An 18,251-nucleotide genomic window follows, 5' to 3' on the forward strand; every position below is an offset into this window, starting at 1 on the left:
CAGCGCAAAAATGGGATTTCAGAAATATTTTGAACGAGTTGTGACCACTGCAATCTTGTTTGCCCGAGGCGACCGCTCCTCCCTCCCCCCTCCCCCTCAGGATCGGCCCTGAATACACCATCTACATGTGATTATTATAAGATACATGTACTCAACTACAAAGAAATATTGAATAAATACGATGTGAATGAAGTGCGCGGGTGGGGGGGGGGGGGGTGGCAAGCATATAAATACTAGGCCCTTATTTAAGATGGGTCCTAGGCCATCGCACATTTCTCCATGGCCTAGGGCTGGCTTTGCTAGAGACGATTCTCTGTGCCACATCATGTAATGCCATCAAAGGCACTATAACATGTATTAAAAACAATTCATCTGAGGTATATATAACCAAACACATCAATTGTAAAAGCAACATGTTTGCGAGCCGATGGATGCGGCCATGCCCAAAGCGGCGAGGGCAAGTTGTTGGGCGTCTCATTGGCGGTGTTCCCAGGGGGCACGTCCACCATGATGGCACACGTGCCGCCAATGTGGTCTCGTGCACGGTGGTCACTGACTGATAGTTGGAGAGGTGGTGCTTGCCGCCGATGACACGGAAGCTGAGCACACGACGCTCGTCGTCGAGGATCTCCAGCCGCTCGTGGTTGTTGATGGCGGGGAGGCCCGTCACCACTCGCACCTCACGCACTGACCCCACCATGCCGTCGTCGTTGTCCACGAGGAAGCAACTCCGGATGAAGTGCTTGTATGCTTGCGGCCAGTCAAAGCGCCGCACCACGGCCCACACCGTGCCCACGGGTGCCTCAATCGCCTGCACCACCACCGAGCAGCACTGCCCCGGCCCGACAGTGTGCTCGTGGTGCCTTCGTGTGCTCGTTGTGCTCAATCAGGAGGAGACAAAGGTTAATGCTACCTCCTCCTAGGACCCATCTTAAATTGACTCGGAGAACATAAGATCAACATGGACAGGGCCACGAGCCCCTCCCCTCCCCCCAGGGGGGGCATTTCATCACATTGTATTTATTCAATATTTCTTTATAGTTGGGTTAAATGGTGATTAAAACTTGCACACAATTTGCAATTTTGTATAATATGCAAGAATATGCATATAATAGTGCACATATCAAAAAATGCAGTTTTCTAAGGAAGAATAAATTAGTAGCATTGGTATAAACCTTAAAGAATATAGAAAATGAAAAGACTAAAAACAAATGATGACACAACCATGCATAAAATTGCACAAAAAATGTAGTTAAAAATATGCAATAATATGCATATAATAGTGCAATTTTCACTTGAGTATAATTTATTCTAAGGAATCATGAGTTAAGGGCACTGATGACCCACAAGTATAGGGGATCAATTGTAGCTCTTTTCGATAAGTAAGAGTGTCGAACCCAACGAGGAGCAGAAGGAAATGACAAGTGGTTTCAGCAAGGTAATGTCTGCAAGTGCTGAAATTGTAAGTAACAGAGTAGTTTGATAGCAAGATAATTTGTAACGAGCAAGTAATGATAATAATAACAGAAGTGCAGCAAGGTAGCCCAATCCTTTTGAGGCAAAAGACAGGCCAAATGGTTTCTTATAGTAAGCAAAGCGTTCTTGAGGGTACACGGGAATTTCATCTAGTCACTTTCATCATGTTGGTTCGATTCGTGTTCGCTACTTTGATAATTTGATATGTGGGTGGACCGGTGCTTAGGTGTTGTTCTTACTTGAACAAGCCTCCTACTTATGATTAACCCCCTCGCAAGCATCCGCAACTACGAGAAAAGTATTAAGAATAAAATCTAACCATAGCATTAAACTTTTGGATCCAATCGGTCCCTTACGGAATAGCGCATAAACTAGGTTTTAAGCTTCTGCCACTCTCGCAACCCATCATCTAATAACTACTCCACAATGCATTACTTTAAGCCCAAATAAGGTGAAGTGTCATGTAGTCGACGTTCACATGACACCACTAAGGGAATCACAACATACATACTATCAAAATATCGAACACATATCATGTTCACATGATTACTTGCAACATGAATTCTCCCCTGACCTCAAGAACAAAAGTAACTACTCACAAATGATAATCATGATCAAGATCAGAGGGGTATTAGATAGCATATTGGATCTGAACATATAATCTTCCACCAAATAAACCATATAGTAATCAACTACAGGATGTAATCAACACTACTAGTCACCCAAAAGCACCAATTTATAGTTCCGGTACAAAGATTGAACACAAGAGATGAACTAGGGTTTGAGAGGAGATGGTGCTGTTGAAGATGTTGATGGAGATTTCCCTCCCAAGATGGGAGAGTTATTGGTGACGATGATGACGATGATTTTCCCCTCCGGGAGGGAAGTTCCCCGGCGGGATCGCTCCGCCGGAGGGCAAAAGTGCTCCTGCCCAAGTTCCGCCTCGAGACGGCGGCGCTCCATACCAAAAAGTCCTCTCCTTATTTTACCTAGGTCAAAATGACTTATATACCAGAAGATGGGCACCGGAGGTGGGCCTGGGTGAGCACAACCCACCAGGGCGCGCCTGGGCTCCCTGGCGCGCCCAGGTGGGTTGTGCCCACCTGGTGGGTGAAGGAAATATGCCCTAGAGGCAATAATAAAGTTCTTATTTATATTTCCTTATATCATGATAAATGTTTATTATTCATACTAGAATTGTATTAACCGGAAACTTAGTACATGTGTGAATACATAGACAAACAGAGTGTCACTAGTATGCCTCTACTTGAGTAGCTCGTTGAATCAAAGATGGTTAAGTTTCCTAGCCATAGACATGAGTTGTCATTTGATTAATGGGATCACATCATTAGACAATGATGTGATTGACTTGACCCATTCCGTTAGCTTAACACTTGATCGTTTAGTATGTTGCTATTGCTTTCTTCATGACTTATACATGTTCCTATGACTATGAGATTATGCAACTCCCGAATACCGGAGGAACACTTTGTTGTTGGAAATATGCCCTAGAGGCAATAATAAATGGTTATTATTATATTTCTTTGTTCATGATAATTGTCTATTATTCATGCTATAATTGTATTGTCCGGAAATCGTAATACATGTGTGAATACATAGACCACAACGTGTCCCTAGTAAGCCTCTAGTTGACTAGCTCGTTGATCAACAGATAGTCATGGTTTCCTGACTATGGACATTGGATGTCATTGATAACGGGATCACATCATTAGGAGAATGATGTGATGGACAAGACCCAATCCTAAGCATAGCATAAAAGATCGTGTAGTTTCGTTTGCTAGAGCTTTTCCAATGTCAAGTATCTTTTCCTTAGACCATGAGATCGTGCAACTCCCGGATACCGTAGGAGTGCTTTGGGTGTGCCAAACGTCACAACGTAACTGGGTGACTATAAAGGTGCACTACGGGTATCTCCGAAAGTGTCTGTTGGGTTGGCACGGATCGAGACTGGGATTTGTCACTCCGTGTGACGGAGAGGTATCTCTGGGCCCACTCGGTAATGCATCATCATAATGAGCTCAATGTGACTAAGGCGTTAGTCACGGGATCATTTATTGCGGTACGAGTAAAGAGACTTGCCGGTAACGAGATTGAACAAGGTATTGGGATACCGACGATCGAATCTCGGGCAAGTAACATACCGATTGACAAAGGGAATTGCATACGGATTGATTGAATCCTCGACACCGTGGTTCATCCGATGAGATCATCGTGGAACATGTGGGAGCCAACATGGGTATCCAGATCCCGCTGTTGGTTATTGACCGGAGAGGCGTCTCGGTCATGTCTGCATGTCTCCCGAACCCGTAGGGTCTACACACTTAAGGTCCGGTGACGCTAGGGTTGTAGAGATATATGTATGCGGAAACCCGAAAGTTGTTCGGAGTCCCGGATGAGATCCCGGACGTCACGAGAGGTTCCGGAATGGTCCGGAGGTGAAGAATTATATATAGGAAGTCCAGTTTCGGCCACCGGGAAAGTTTCGGGGGTTACCGGTATTGTACCGGGACCACCGGAAGGGTCCCGGGGGTCCACCGGGTGGGGCCACCTATCCCGGAGGGCCCCGTGGGCTGAAAGTGGAAGGGAACCAGCCCTAGTGGGCTGGGGCGCCCCCTTGGGCCTCCCCCCATGCGCCTAGGGTTGGGAACCCTAGGGGGGGGAGTTCCCCCTTGCCTTGGGGGGCAAGGCAACCCCTTCCCCCCTTGTGGCCGCCGCCCCCCTTGAGATCCATCTCTTGGGGCCGGCGCCCCCCAGGGGGCCTATATAAAGGGGGGGAGGGAGGGCAGCAACCTACAGCCTTGGGCGCCTCCCTCCTCCCCTGCAACACCTCTCTCTCTCTCGCAGAAGCTCGGCGAAGCCCTGCAGGAGACCCGCTACATCCACCACCACGCCGTCGTGCTGCTGGATCTCCATCAACCTCTCCTTCCCCCTTGTTGGATCAAGAAGGAGGAGACGTCGCTGCACCGTACGTGTGTTGAACGCGGAGGTGCCGTCCGTTCGGCACTCGGTCATCGGTGATTTGGATCACGGCGAGTACGACTCCGTCATCCACGTTCATTGGAACGCTTCCGCTCGCGATCTACAAGGGTATGTAGATGCACCCCTTTCCCCTTGTTGCTAGTATACTCCATAGATGCATCTTGGTGAGCGTAGGAAAATTTTAAAATTATGCTACGATTCCCAACAGTGGCATCATGAGCCAGGCCTATGCGTAGTTACTATGCACGAGTAGAACACAAAGCAGTTGTGGGCGTTGAGTTTGCCAATTCTTCTTGCCGCTACTAGTCGTTTCTTGTTTCGGCGGCATTGTAGGATGAAGCGGCCCGGACCGACCTTACACGTTCGCTTACGTGAGACAGGTTCCACCGATTGACATGCACTAGTTGCATAAGGTGGCTAGCGGGTGTCTGTCTCTCCTACTTTAGTCAAAACGGATTCGATGAAAAGGGTCCTTATGAAGGGTAAATAGAAATTGGCAAATCACGTTGTGGTCATACGTAGGTAAGAAAACGTTCTTGCTAGAAACCTACAAACCACGTAAAAAACTTGCAACAACAATTAGAGGACGTCTAACTTGTTTTTGCAGCAAGTGCTATGTTATGTGATATGGCCAGAAGATGTGATGAATGATATATGTGATGTATGAGATTGATCATATTCTTGTAATAGGAATCACGACTTGCATGTCGATGAGTATGACAACCGGCAGGAGCCATAGGAGTTGTATTTATTATTTTGTATGACCTGCGTGTCATTGAATAACTCCATGTAAATTACTTTACTTTGTTGCTAAACGCGTTAGCCATAGAAGTGAAGTAATCGTTGGCGTGACGACTTCATGAAGACACAATGATGGAGATCATGATGATGGAGATCATGGTGTCATGCCGGTGACGAAGATGATCATGGTGCCCCGAAGATGGAGATCAAAGGAGCATGATGATATTGGCCATATCATGTCACTATTTGATTGCATGTGATGTTTATCATGTTTTTGCATCTTATTTGCTTAGAACGGCGGTAGTAAGTAAGATGATCCCTTATAATAATTTCAAGAAAGTGTTCACCCTAACTGTGCACCGTTGCGAAGGTTCGTTGTTTCGAAGCACCACGTGATGATCGGGTGTGATAGATTCTAGCGTTCGAATACAACGGGTGTTGACGAGCCTAGCATGTACAGACATGGCCTCGGAACACACGCAATACACTTAGGTTGACTTGACGAGCCTAGCATGTACAGACATGGCCTCGGAACACGGAGGACCGAAAGGTCGAGCATGAGTCGTATAGAAGATACGATCAACATGGAGATGTTCACCGATCTTGACTAGTCCGTCTCACGTGATGATCGGACACGGCCTAGTTGAATTCAGATCATGTTTCACTTAGATGACTAGAGGGATGTCTATCTGAGTGGGAGTTCATTAAATAATTTGATTATATGAACTTAATTATCATGAACTTAGTCTAAAATCTTTACACTATGTATTGTAGATCAAATGGCCCATGTTGTCCTCAATTTCAACGCGTTCCTAGAGAAAACCAAGCTGAAAGATGATGGCAGCAACTATACGGACTGGGTCCGGAACCTGAGGATCATCCTCATAGCAGCCAAGAAAGATTATGTCTTAGGAGCACCGCTAGGTGAAGCACCAATCCCTGAGAACCAAGACGTTATGAACGCTTGGCAGCAGCGTGCTGATGATTACTCCCTCGTTCAGTGCGGCATGCTTTACAGCTTAGAACCGGGTCTCCCAAAGCGTTTTGAGAAACGTGGAGCATATGAGATGTTCGAGGAGCTGAAACTGGTTTTTCAAGCTCATGCCCGGGTCGAGAGATATGATGTCTCCGACAAGTTCTTCAGCTGTAAAATGGAGGAGAACAGTTCTGTTAGTGAGCACATACTCAGAATGTCTGGGTTGCACAACCGCTTGTCTCAGCTGGGAGTTAATCTCCCGGATGACGCGGTCATTGACAGAATCCTCCAGTCGCTTCCACCAAGCTACAAGAGCTTTGTGATGAACTACAATATGCAGGGGATGGAAAAGACCATTCCCGAGGTATATTCAATGCTGAAATCAGCTGAGGTAGAGATCAGAAAAGAACATCAAGTGTTGATGGTGAATAAAACCACTAAGTTCAAGAAGGGCAAGGGTAAGAAGAACTTCAACAAGGACGGCAAGGGAGTTGCCGCGCCCGGTAAGCCAGTTACCGGGAAGAAGTCAAAGAATGGACCCAAGCCCGAGACTGAGTGCTTTTATTGCAAGGGAAGTGGTCACTGGAAGCGGAACTGCCCCAAATATTTAGCGGACAAGAAGAAGGCCGGCAACACCCAAGGAACTACGGAATAAACGGAGACTGGCAAAGGACGAGGTGACGATGCGCGTCGGGAATGGTTCCAAGGTCGATGTGATCGCCGTTGGCACGCTACCTCTGCATCTACCCACGGGATTAGTTTTAAACGTCAATAATTGTTATTTAGTGCCAGCTTTGAGCATGAACATTGTATCTGGATCTCGTTTAATTCGAGATGGCTACTCATTTAAATCTGAGAATAATGGTTGTTCTATTTATTTGAGAGATATGTTTTATGGTCATGCCCCGCTGGTCAATGGTTTATTTTTGATGAATCTCGAACGTGATGTTACACATGTTCATAGTGTGAATACCAAAAGATGTGAAGTTGATAACGATAGTCCCACATACTTGTGGCACTGCCGCCTTGGTCACATTGGTGTCAAGCGCATGAAGAAGCTCCATGCAGATGGACTTTTGGAGTCTCTTGATTACGAATCATTTGACACGTGCGAACCATGCCTCATGGGTAAGATGACCAAGACTCCGTTCTCCGGAACAATGGAGCGAGCAACCAACTTATTGGAAATCATACATACCGATGTGTGTGGTCCAATGAGTGTTGAGGCTCGCGGAGGATATCGTTATGTTCTCACTCTCACTGATGATTTAAGTAGATATGGGTATGTCTACCTGATGAAACACAAGTCTGAAACCTTTGAAAAGTTCAAGGAATTTCAGAGTGAAGTTGAGAATCAACGTGACAGGAGAATGAAATTCCTACGATCAGATCGTGGTGGAGAATATTTAAGTCACGAGTTTGGTGCACACTTAAGGAAATGTGGAATAGTTTCACAACTGACGCCGCCTGGAACACCTCAGAGAAATGGTGTGTCCGAACGTCGTAATCGCACTCTATTAGATATGGTGCGATCTATGATGTCTCTTACCGGTTTACCGCTCTCATTTTGGGGTTATGCTTTAGAGACTGCCGCATTCACTTTAAATAGGGCTCCGTCAAAATCCGTTGAGATGACACCGTATGAATTATGGTTTGGGAAGAAACCTAAGCTGTCGTTTCTAAAAGTTTGGGGATGCGATGCTTATGTCAAGAAACTTCAACCTGAAAAGCTCGAACCCAAGTCGGAAAAATGCGTCTTCATAGGATACCCTAAGGAAACTATTGGGTATACCTTCTACCTCAGATCCGAGGGCAAGATCTTCGTTGCCAAGAACGGGTCCTTTCTGGAGAAGGAGTTTCTCTCGAAAGAATTGAGTGGGAGGAAAGTGGAACTTGATGAGGTGATAGTCACCCGTTCCGAACCGGAAAGTAGCGCAGCACGGGAAAATGTTCCTGTGGATCCTACACCGACTGGGGAGGAAGTTAATGATGATGATCATGAAGCTTCAGATCAAGTTACTGAACTTCGTAGGTCCACAAGGACACGTTCCGCACCAGAGTGGTACGGCAACCCTGTCCTGGAAATCATGTTGTTAGACAACGGTGAACCTTCGAACTATGAAGAAGCGATGGCGGGCCCGGATTCCAACAAATGGCTAGAAGCCATGAAATCCGAGATAGGATCCATGTATGAAAATGAAGTATGGACTTTGACTGACTTGCCCGATGATCGGCGAGCCATAGAAAACAAATGGATCTTTAAGAAGAAGACGGACGCGGATGGTAATGTGACCATCTACAAAGCTCGACTTGTCGCTAAGGGTTATCGACAAGTTCAAGGGGTTGACTACGATGAGAGTTTCTCACCCGTAGCGAAGCTGAAGTCCGTCCGAATCATGTTAGCAATTGCCGCATACTATGATTATGAGATATGGCAGATGGACGTCAAAACGGCATTCCTTAACGGGTTCCTTAAGGAAGAGTTGTATATGATGCAGCCGGAAGGTTTTGTCGATCCTAAGAATGCTAACAAAGTATGCAAGCTCCAACGCTCAATCTATGGGCTGGTGCAAGCATCTCGGAGTTGGAACATTCGCTTTGATGAGATGATCAAAGCGTTTGGGTTTACACAGACTTATGGAGAAGCCTGTGTTTACAAGAAAGTGAGTGGGAGCTCTGTAGCATTTCTCATATTATATGTGGATGACATACTATTGATGGGAAATGATATAGAATTCTTGGAAAGTATAAAGGCCTATTTGAATAAGTGTTTTTCAATGAAGGACCTTGGAGAAGCTGCTTATATATTAGGCATCAAGATCTATAGGGATAGATCAAGACGCCTCATTGGTCTTTCACAGAGTACATACCTTGACAAGATATTGAAGAAGTTCAATATGGATCAGTCCAAGAAGGGGTTCTTGCCTGTATTGCAAGGTGTGCAGTTGAGCACGGCTCAATGCCCGACCACGGCAGAAGATAGAGAAAAGATGAGTTTCATCCCCTATGCCTCGGCCATAGGGTCTATTATGTATGCCATGCTGTGTACCAGACCTGATGTAAACCTTGCCGTAAGTTTGGTAGGAAGGTACCAAAGTAATCCCGGCATGGAACACTGGACAGCGGTCAAGAATATCCTGAAGTACCTGAAGAGGACTAAGGATATGTTTCTCGTTTATGGAGGTGACGAAGAGCTCGTCGTAAAGGGTTACGTCGACGCTAGCTTCGACACAGATCTGGATGACTCGAAGTCACAGACCGGATACGTGTATATTTTGAATGGAGGAGCAGTAAGCTGGTGCAGTTGCAAGCAAAGCATCGTGGCGGGATCTACATGTGAAGCGGAGTACATGGCAGCCTCGGAGGCAGCACAGGAAGCAGTCTGGATGAAGGAGTTCATTACCGACCTAGGGGTGATTCCCAATGCGTCAGGCCCGATGACTCTCTTCTGTGACAACACTGGAGCTATTGCCCTTGCGAAGGAGCCTAGGTTTCACAGGAAGACCAGGCATATCAAGCGTCGCTTCAACTCCATTCGTGAAAGTGTTCAAAATGGAGACATAGATATTTGTAAAGTACATACGGACCTGAATGTAGCAGATCCGTTGACTAAACCTCTCCCTAGGGCAAAACATGATCAACACCAGGACACAATGGGTGTTCGATTCATCACAATGTAACTAGATTATTGACTCTAGTGCAAGTGGGAGACTGTTGGAAATATGCCCTAGAGGCAATAATAAATGGTTATTATTATATTTCTTTGTTCATGATAATTGTCTATTATTCATGCTATAATTGTATTGTCCGGAAATCGTAATACATGTGTGAATACATAGACCACAACGTGTCCCTAGTAAGCCTCTAGTTGACTAGCTCGTTGATCAACAGATAGTCATGGTTTCCTGACTATGGACATTGGATGTCATTGATAACGGGATCACATCATTAGGAGAATGATGTGATGGACAAGACCCAATCCTAAGCATAGCATAAAAGATCGTGTAGTTTCGTTTGCTAGAGCTTTTCCAATGTCAAGTATCTTTTCCTTAGACCATGAGATCGTGCAACTCCCGGATACCGTAGGAGTGCTTTGGGTGTGCCAAACGTCACAACGTAACTGGGTGACTATAAAGGTGCACTACGGGTATCTCCGAAAGTGTCTGTTGGGTTGGCACGGATCGAGACTGGGATTTGTCACTCCGTGTGACGGAGAGGTATCTCTGGGCCCACTCGGTAATGCATCATCATAATGAGCTCAATGTGACTAAGGCGTTAGTCACGGGATCATTTATTGCGGTACGAGTAAAGAGACTTGCCGGTAACGAGATTGAACAAGGTATTGGGATACCGACGATCGAATCTCGGGCAAGTAACATACCGATTGACAAACACTAGGCCTACCAATCACTTCAACCCAAACTAAAAATAGCAGAAGCTCCAAGTCCAATATTACTATTGTTGTAGTTTCTAATGGGATTTAGCTTTTTCATTTGAGATAACAGTACATAAATCATCAGACCAGATATTGATTATATGCTTTCAATGAATGTAAATAAACCAACAAATGAATGTAAATACATATATGAAGTTTCAGTTATATGCAACAACATGTTCAAACAAAGTCCCGCGACATTATGTTCAGACAAATGAGACAAATTGCAAGAATCGTTGGCGGCTCAGGGACGATCACACATCCAACAACATGAATCAGCAGATGGACGAACAAAGTCCTGCCACTTCAAGTTCAACAGTACATGTTCACACACACAAACACTTGTATCATACCTAGCGTGGATCCAGGTGTTGCCAATGGTGAGATGCCCGTGGTCAGCGATCAGGAGAAGGTCAGTTCATTGGAGAAGGCGTGATCTGTAGAAGGAGGCCGCAGAAGGGCACCTTCGGGTTGATCCACCGGCTAGGCGATGCAGATTCATCGGGGGAAGGCCGCCGGGGTCGTCCTTGTTCCGATGGAGGAGAAGATCCTTGTGGTTGGAGAAGAATTCCGGCGTACCCTTACCTAGGACAGAGAGGAGATAGAGGTCAGAGGACATAAGAGCGAGCAGATGAGGGCAGAGAGGGGAAGGATGATGTGTACCTTCACCAAGTCCATGGAGGAGAAGAAGCACGCCGATGTTGCCTGGCTGTGGTTGAGGAGGAGGAGCTCCTCCTCCCTCAACACCTGCTCGTGGAGCCGGACATCGGCTAAGCCCAGCTCGACCATGGAGCGCACGAGGGAGTCGGTGAGGGCCTCCCGGTTGGGCATTCTTCTCCTCTGTCAGTACCCACGACGAGCATCCATCACCGATCTGCTCTTGTTTTCTCCGACTGCAAACCCTAAACCGCACAGAAGTAGGAGGGGGAATGCCATGGCCGCTCCTGGGCTGGTGGATCTGATGGGTGAAGGCGAGGGGGAGTGTGGGTGGTGGAGACGAGGTCGACGTTGGGTGGAGGTGGTGGCATTGGGTGGGCGCAACGGCGGTGGAGCTTTCCATGGGTGGGAGACGGAGGGAGACGGAGGCGGGGCGGCCGGGTGCCTCGATCTGGATCGAGGAGAGGGAGGTCGCGCTCTGGATCTTGCCGGAGGGGAGAGAGGGGGGAGGAGCAAAGCGTGGGGATCTTGACGGAGGGAAGGGAGGGAGGAGCAGAGCACGGCGATCTGGATCGAGGAGAGCGAGGGGAGGGGCGGGTGGCGGCGAGGGCTGGAGTGGGAGGGGCTGGCGGGGAGGGGATCGAGAGGAGCTAGGGTTTGGAACAAAAGAGATCAAGGGCAAGAAAGGAGGCGGGGGGTGATGCAAAATGACCACAGGGCAGAGCTAGGGTTCGGGGATGGTGTGGAAGGAGTGAGGACTGTCGTTGGATCCATGATCATCCGACGATATTCGATGCATGATCCACGTGAGACGTCCACGGACCAATCAGAATACGGTATGACGTTATGACCATCTAAATTGGTCAAAAAATCCATTTTCTATTTTTCGAGTGCTCAAATTGAGTTTTTTTGTAAATGACCTACCATATATTTGTTGCAAAATGGGACCAGATCATTTTTATAATATATTAGGCCATATTTAATATAAAATTGACAAAATGGTTGGTTGTCAAAAGTTTTTATACAGCTCTGGTGAAAAAGACAAAATTCCGCCGTTTCAGAAGGACACGGGCATGAAAAATTCAAAAAAAATCAAAAATTGGAAAACCTTCGCATTGTGTCATTATATGTGACCAAGTTAGCAGGAAAAATAATAAAATTACAATACGGTAATTATTTTAAAAAAGTGTTCTCAGCTATCATGTTTGAAAAATGGAATTCCAAACAATGTTGCCGAAGGGAGTTTTCATTTTTTTGCACGGAAAATTCATTTTCCATTTTCCAAGTGCCCAAAATGAGTTTCTTTTGGGAAGGACCTACCATATATTTGTTGCAAAATTGGACGAAATCTATTTTCTAAAATACTAGGCCATATTTAAAGCACAATTGACAAAATGGTTGGGTCTCAAAAGTTTGGATCCACCTCTGGTGAAAAAGACAAATTTCCGCCGGTTCAGCAGGAAGCGGGTCAAATTTGAACTGCAGCTGCCTCATAGTATGCTCTTTATTTTTTCAAAAATCATTTCTAGGTACATAAGTATCTATTTAATCAGAGAAACATCAAAAGTTTTCCAAGATTCAACCACTAGCTAGGAACGGTCAAGCCCGCCGTTTTGACTGCATTTTGAAACGGGCATAAAGAATTCAAAAAAAAATCAAACAATTGGAAAACCTTTGCATTGTGTCATTGTGACCAAGTTACCAGGAAAAATAATAAACTTGTAATATGGAAATTCTTTTAAAAAAGTGTTCTCAGAAACGAGCTATCATGTGTGGAGATCAATGGCTTTCAAGCCAAATGATCAATCTTATGGCCACATTCATGGCATAGTTTGTTCAAATGATCTCATATTGTGCACAAGGGTGCATATTGGAATGGCAAACAATGTTGCCTAAGGAAATTTTCATTTTCTTTGGACGAAACAATCATTTTCCATTTTTCGAGTGCCCCAAATGAGGTTTTTTGTGAAGAACCTACCAAATAATTGTTGCAAAATTGGACCAAATCATTTTTATAAAATACTAGGCCATATTTAATTCACAATTGACCAAATGGTTGGGTGTAAAAAGTTTTGATCCACCTCTGGTGAAAAAGACAAATTTTCGCCGATTCAGTAGGAATCGGGTCAAATTTGAACTGTGGCTGCCTCATAGTTTGCTATTTATTTTTTCCAAAAATCATTTATAGGTACAGAAGTATCTATTTAATCAGAGAAACACCAAAAAAATTCCAAGATTCAACCACTAGCTAGGAGCGGTCATTCCCGCCGTTTTGACCGCATTTTGAAACGGGCATAAAAAATTCAAAAAAATCAAAAAATTGGAAAACCTTCGCATTGTGTCATTATATGTGACCAAGTTACCAGGAAAAATAATAAACTTGTAATACGGAAATTATTTTAAAGAAGTGTTCTCATAAATGAGCTATCATGCGTGAAGATTCATGGCTTTCAAGCCAAATGATCAATCTTATGGCCACATTCATGGCATAGTTTGTTCAAATGATCTCATATTATGCACAAGGGTGAATCTTGGAATTCCAAACAATGTTGCCTAAGGGAGTTTTCACTTTCTTTGCACGGAAAATTCATTTTCCATTTTTGAGTGCCCGAAATGAGGTTTTTTTGTGAAGGAACTACCAAATAATTGTTGCGAAAACGGACCAAATCAATTTTATAAAATACTAGGACATGTTTAATGCAAAATTTACAAAATGGTTGGGTGTAAAAAAAATTATCCACCTTTGGTGGAAAAGACAAATTTCCGCCGATTCAGCAGGAAGCGGGTCAAATTTGAACTACAGTTGCCTTATAGTTTGCTCTTTATTTTTCCAAAAATCATTTCTAGGTACATAAGTATCTATTTAAGCATAAATACATGGTTTGGTGGTGATACGTTGAGGTTTGGACGCTGGCCCAGGGCCCCAACTCCAAAGCGCGTAGACTCGCATGCCCGCCGCATGGTCACCCGTGACCGTGGCGTTGCCATGCGTTCTGGGAAGCCTAGGCATGTCTAGTAGGTTTGGAACTCCCCAGGTAAACAACAGAAGAATCTCACGTGGAGACTGAACAATGCTCAAACATGAATTAGCACCCAAGTGTTTGATTAGTGGTAGGGGAAATGCACATGGCCAATGGGACTGAGTTTTGGCCGAGGATGATCGTCTACTAAGGACACTATCTTGGAAAATTTGCAGCTCAAATGGAGGAGCCTAGGTGTCACTTGCTTTGCAACATACCACACTGGACAGATATATGAATGTTGAAGCCACACTCACATGTATTGTTAGATGGGGCTAAAATTTTGTGGAGAGCAATGATTTGGGAATATAGAAGATGTGGCAAAAATTCAGCTCATTAGGATATGCCTAGCTAGTACTTCCTTCACAACAGTTCGAGTTGAACAAAAACTTTGGAAATTTGCCGAGGAAGATTTACCAGGCAAATGGAGTTGAATATTGTCATGGGGCAATGATTTGGATAGTAAAGAATGCCCATTTTTTGGGAATTTTGGGAATGACAGAAATATAGGTTGCTTCACAACCTAGGGAAAAAATTGACACATGGACATCACACATAGGCAAAACTGATGAGGTGGCGCCTAGTCATAGCAGTCCACCACAACTTACAAGGTTATGACCATCTATATTGGTCGTGATCAGCTAGAAATAAGGCAGCGGATCAGTGTTGTCTGCTTTATGACCATTTCGTGTAAGGAAATTATGACCTTTATGGCCAAAATGGTCGATAGTTGAGGGTTTGGAGCCCCCCGAGCAGCTTTTGACCAATTGGTCTCAAATGGTCGTAGATCTATGACCAATTCTTCCAGGGTCACTGATAGAAGGTCACTAGTTCATATATTTCTTGTAGTGTGTTGATGGTTAACAAGACCACTAGTTTCAAGAAAAGGGCAAAGGGATAGAAAGGGAACTTCAAGAAGAATGACAAACAAGTTGTCACTCCCGTGAAGAAGCCCAGAGCTAGACCCAAACCTGAAGCTGAGTGCTTCTACTGCAAAAGAAATGGTCGCTGGAAGTGTTATTGATGGATAAGAAGGATGGCAAAGTGAACAAAGGTATATTTGATATACATGTTATTGATGTGTACTTTACTAGTGTTTATAGCAACCCCTCAGTATTTGATACTGGTTCAGTTGCTAAGAGTAGTAACTCGAAACGGGAGTTGCAAAATAAACAGAGACTAGTTAAGGGCGAGGTGATGATGTGTGTTGGAAGTGATTCCAAGGTTGATAAGATCACCATCGCACACTCCCTTTACCTTCGGGATTAGTGTTGAACCTAAAATAAATGTTATTTGGTGTTTGCGTTGAGCATGAATATGATTGGATCATGTTTATTGCAATATGGTTATTCATTTAAGTCAAAGAATAATTGTTGTTCTATTTAAATGAATTAAACCTTCTATGGTCATACACTCAATATAAATGGTTTACTGAATCTCGATCATAGTGATACACATATTTACAATATTGAAGCCAAAAGATTCAAAGTTAATAATGATAGTGCAACTTATTTGAAGAAACTCCATTCTGATGGGCTTTTCAAATCACTTGATTATGAATCACTTGATGCTTGCGAACCATGCCTCATGGGCAAGATGAGTAAGACTCCGTTCTCCGGAACAATGGAGCGAGCAACTGACTTATTGGAAATAATACATACTAATGTATGCGATCCGATGAGTGTTGAGGCTCACGGCGGGTATCGTTATTTTCTGACCTTCACAGATGATTGAGCAGATATGAGTATATCTACTTAATGAAACATAAGTCTGAAACATTTGAAAAGTTCAAAGAATTTCAGAGTGAAGTGGAAAATCATTGTAACAAGAAAATAAAATTTCTACGATATGATCGTGGAGGAGAATATTTGAGTTACGAGTTTGGTCTTCATTTGAAACAATGCGGAATAGTTTCGCAACTCATGCCACCCGGAACACCACAGCGTAATGGTGTGTCCGAACGTTGTAATCGTCCTTTACTAGATATGGTGCAATTTATGATGTCTCTTACCGATTTACCACTATCATTTTGGGGTTATGCATTAGAGACAACTGCATTCACATTAAATAAGGGCACCATCGAAATACCGTTGAGACGACACCGTATGAAATATGGTTTAGCAAGAAACCTAAGCTGTCGTTTCTTAAAGTTTGGGGTTGCGATGCTTATATGAAAAAGTTTCAACCTGATAAGCTCGAACCCAAATCGGAGAAATGTGTCTTCATAGGATACCCAAAGGAGACTGTTGGGTGCACCTTCTATCACAGATCCAAAGGTAAGATATTCGTTGCTAAGAATGGATCCTTTCTAGAGAAGGAGTTTCTCTCGAAAGAAGTGAGTGAGAGGAAAATATAACTTGATGAGGTAATTGTACCTTCTCCCGAGTTGGAAAGTAGTATATCACAGAAGTCAGTTCCAGTGATTCCTACACCAATTAGTGAGGAAGTTAATGATGATGATCATGAAACTTTGGATCAAGTTACTACTGAACCTCGTAGGTCAACCAGAGTAAGATCCGCACCAGAGTGGTACGGTAATCCTGTTCTGGAAGTCATGTACTTGACCATGACGAACCTACGAACTATGAGGAAGCGATGATGAGCCCAGATTCCGCGAAATGGCTTGAGGCCATGAAATCTGAGATGGGATCCATGTATGAGAACAAAGTGTGGACTTTGATGGACTTGCCCGATGATCGGCAAGCCATTGAGATTATATGGATCTTCAAGAGGAAGACGGACGCTGATAGTAGTGTTACTATCTACAAAGCTAGTTGTCGCAAAAGGTTTTCGACAAGTTCAAGGTGTTGACTACGATGAGAGTTTCTCACTCGTATCTATGCTTAAAGTCTGTCTGAATCATGTTAGCAATTGCCGCATTTTATGAAATTTGGCAAATGGATGTCAAAACTGCATTCCTTAATGGATTTCTTAAAGAAGAGTTGTATATGATGCAACCAAAAGGTTTTGTCAATCCGAAAGATGCTAACAAAGTGTGTAAGCACCAGTGATCCATTTATGGACGGGTGCAAGCATCTCGGAGTTGGAATGTATGCTTTGATAGTGTGATCAAAGCATATAGTTTTAAAAAGACTTGCGGTAAAGCCTGGATTTACAAGAAAGTGAGTGGGAGCACTACAACCTTTCTGATAAGTATATGTGAATGACATATTGTTGATCGGAAATGATGTAGAATTTTATGGAAAGCATAAAGGAGTGTTTGAAAGGAGTTTTTCAAAGAAAGACCTCGGTGAAGCTGCTTACATATTGAGCATCAAAGATCTATAGAGATAGGTCAAGACGCTTGATAAGTTTTTTCGATGAGTACATACCTTGACAAGTTTTTGAAGTAAGTTCAAAATGGAACAGCCAAAGAAGGAGTTCTTGCCTGTATTGCAAAGTGTGAAGTTGAGTAAGACTCAAAGCCCGACCACGGCAGAAGATAGAGAGAGAATGAAAGTCATTCCCTATGCCTCAGCCATAGGTTCTATAAAGTATGACATGCTATGTACCAGACCTATTGTATACCCTGCCCTGAGTTCGGCAAAAGAGTACAATAGTGATCTAGGAGTAGATCACTGGACAGCGGTCAAAATTATCCTTAGAAGACTAACAAAATATTTCTCGGTTATGGAGGTGATAAAGAGTTCGTCGTAAAGAGGTACGTCGATGCAAGCTTTGACACCGATCTGGATGACTCTAAGTCACAATCCGGATACATATTGAAAGTGGGAGCAATTAGTTAGAGTAGCTCTGTGCAGAGCATTGTACACATAGAAATTTGCAAATTACATACGGATCTGATTGTGGCAGACCCGTTGACTAAACTTCTCTCACAAGCAAAACATGATCACACCTTAGTACTCTTTGGGTGTTAATCACATGGCGATGTGAACTAGATTACTCACTCTAGTAGACCCTTTGGGTGTTGGTCACATAGCGATGT

At 44.1% G+C, this 18,251-nt stretch overlaps 1 pseudogene; it reads right to left on the reverse strand.

Annotated features, from left to right (window-relative positions):
* Positions 1-368: 368 nt before the first annotated feature.
* On the reverse strand, positions 369-11,459 carry LOC123159635 (abscisic acid receptor PYL4-like; annotated as a pseudogene).
* Positions 11,460-18,251: the final 6,792 nt, after the last annotated feature.

Source organism: Triticum aestivum, chromosome 1D (assembly GCF_018294505.1).
Source record: "Triticum aestivum cultivar Chinese Spring chromosome 1D, IWGSC CS RefSeq v2.1, whole genome shotgun sequence".
Classification (NCBI taxonomy): domain Eukaryota; kingdom Viridiplantae; phylum Streptophyta; class Magnoliopsida; order Poales; family Poaceae; genus Triticum; species Triticum aestivum.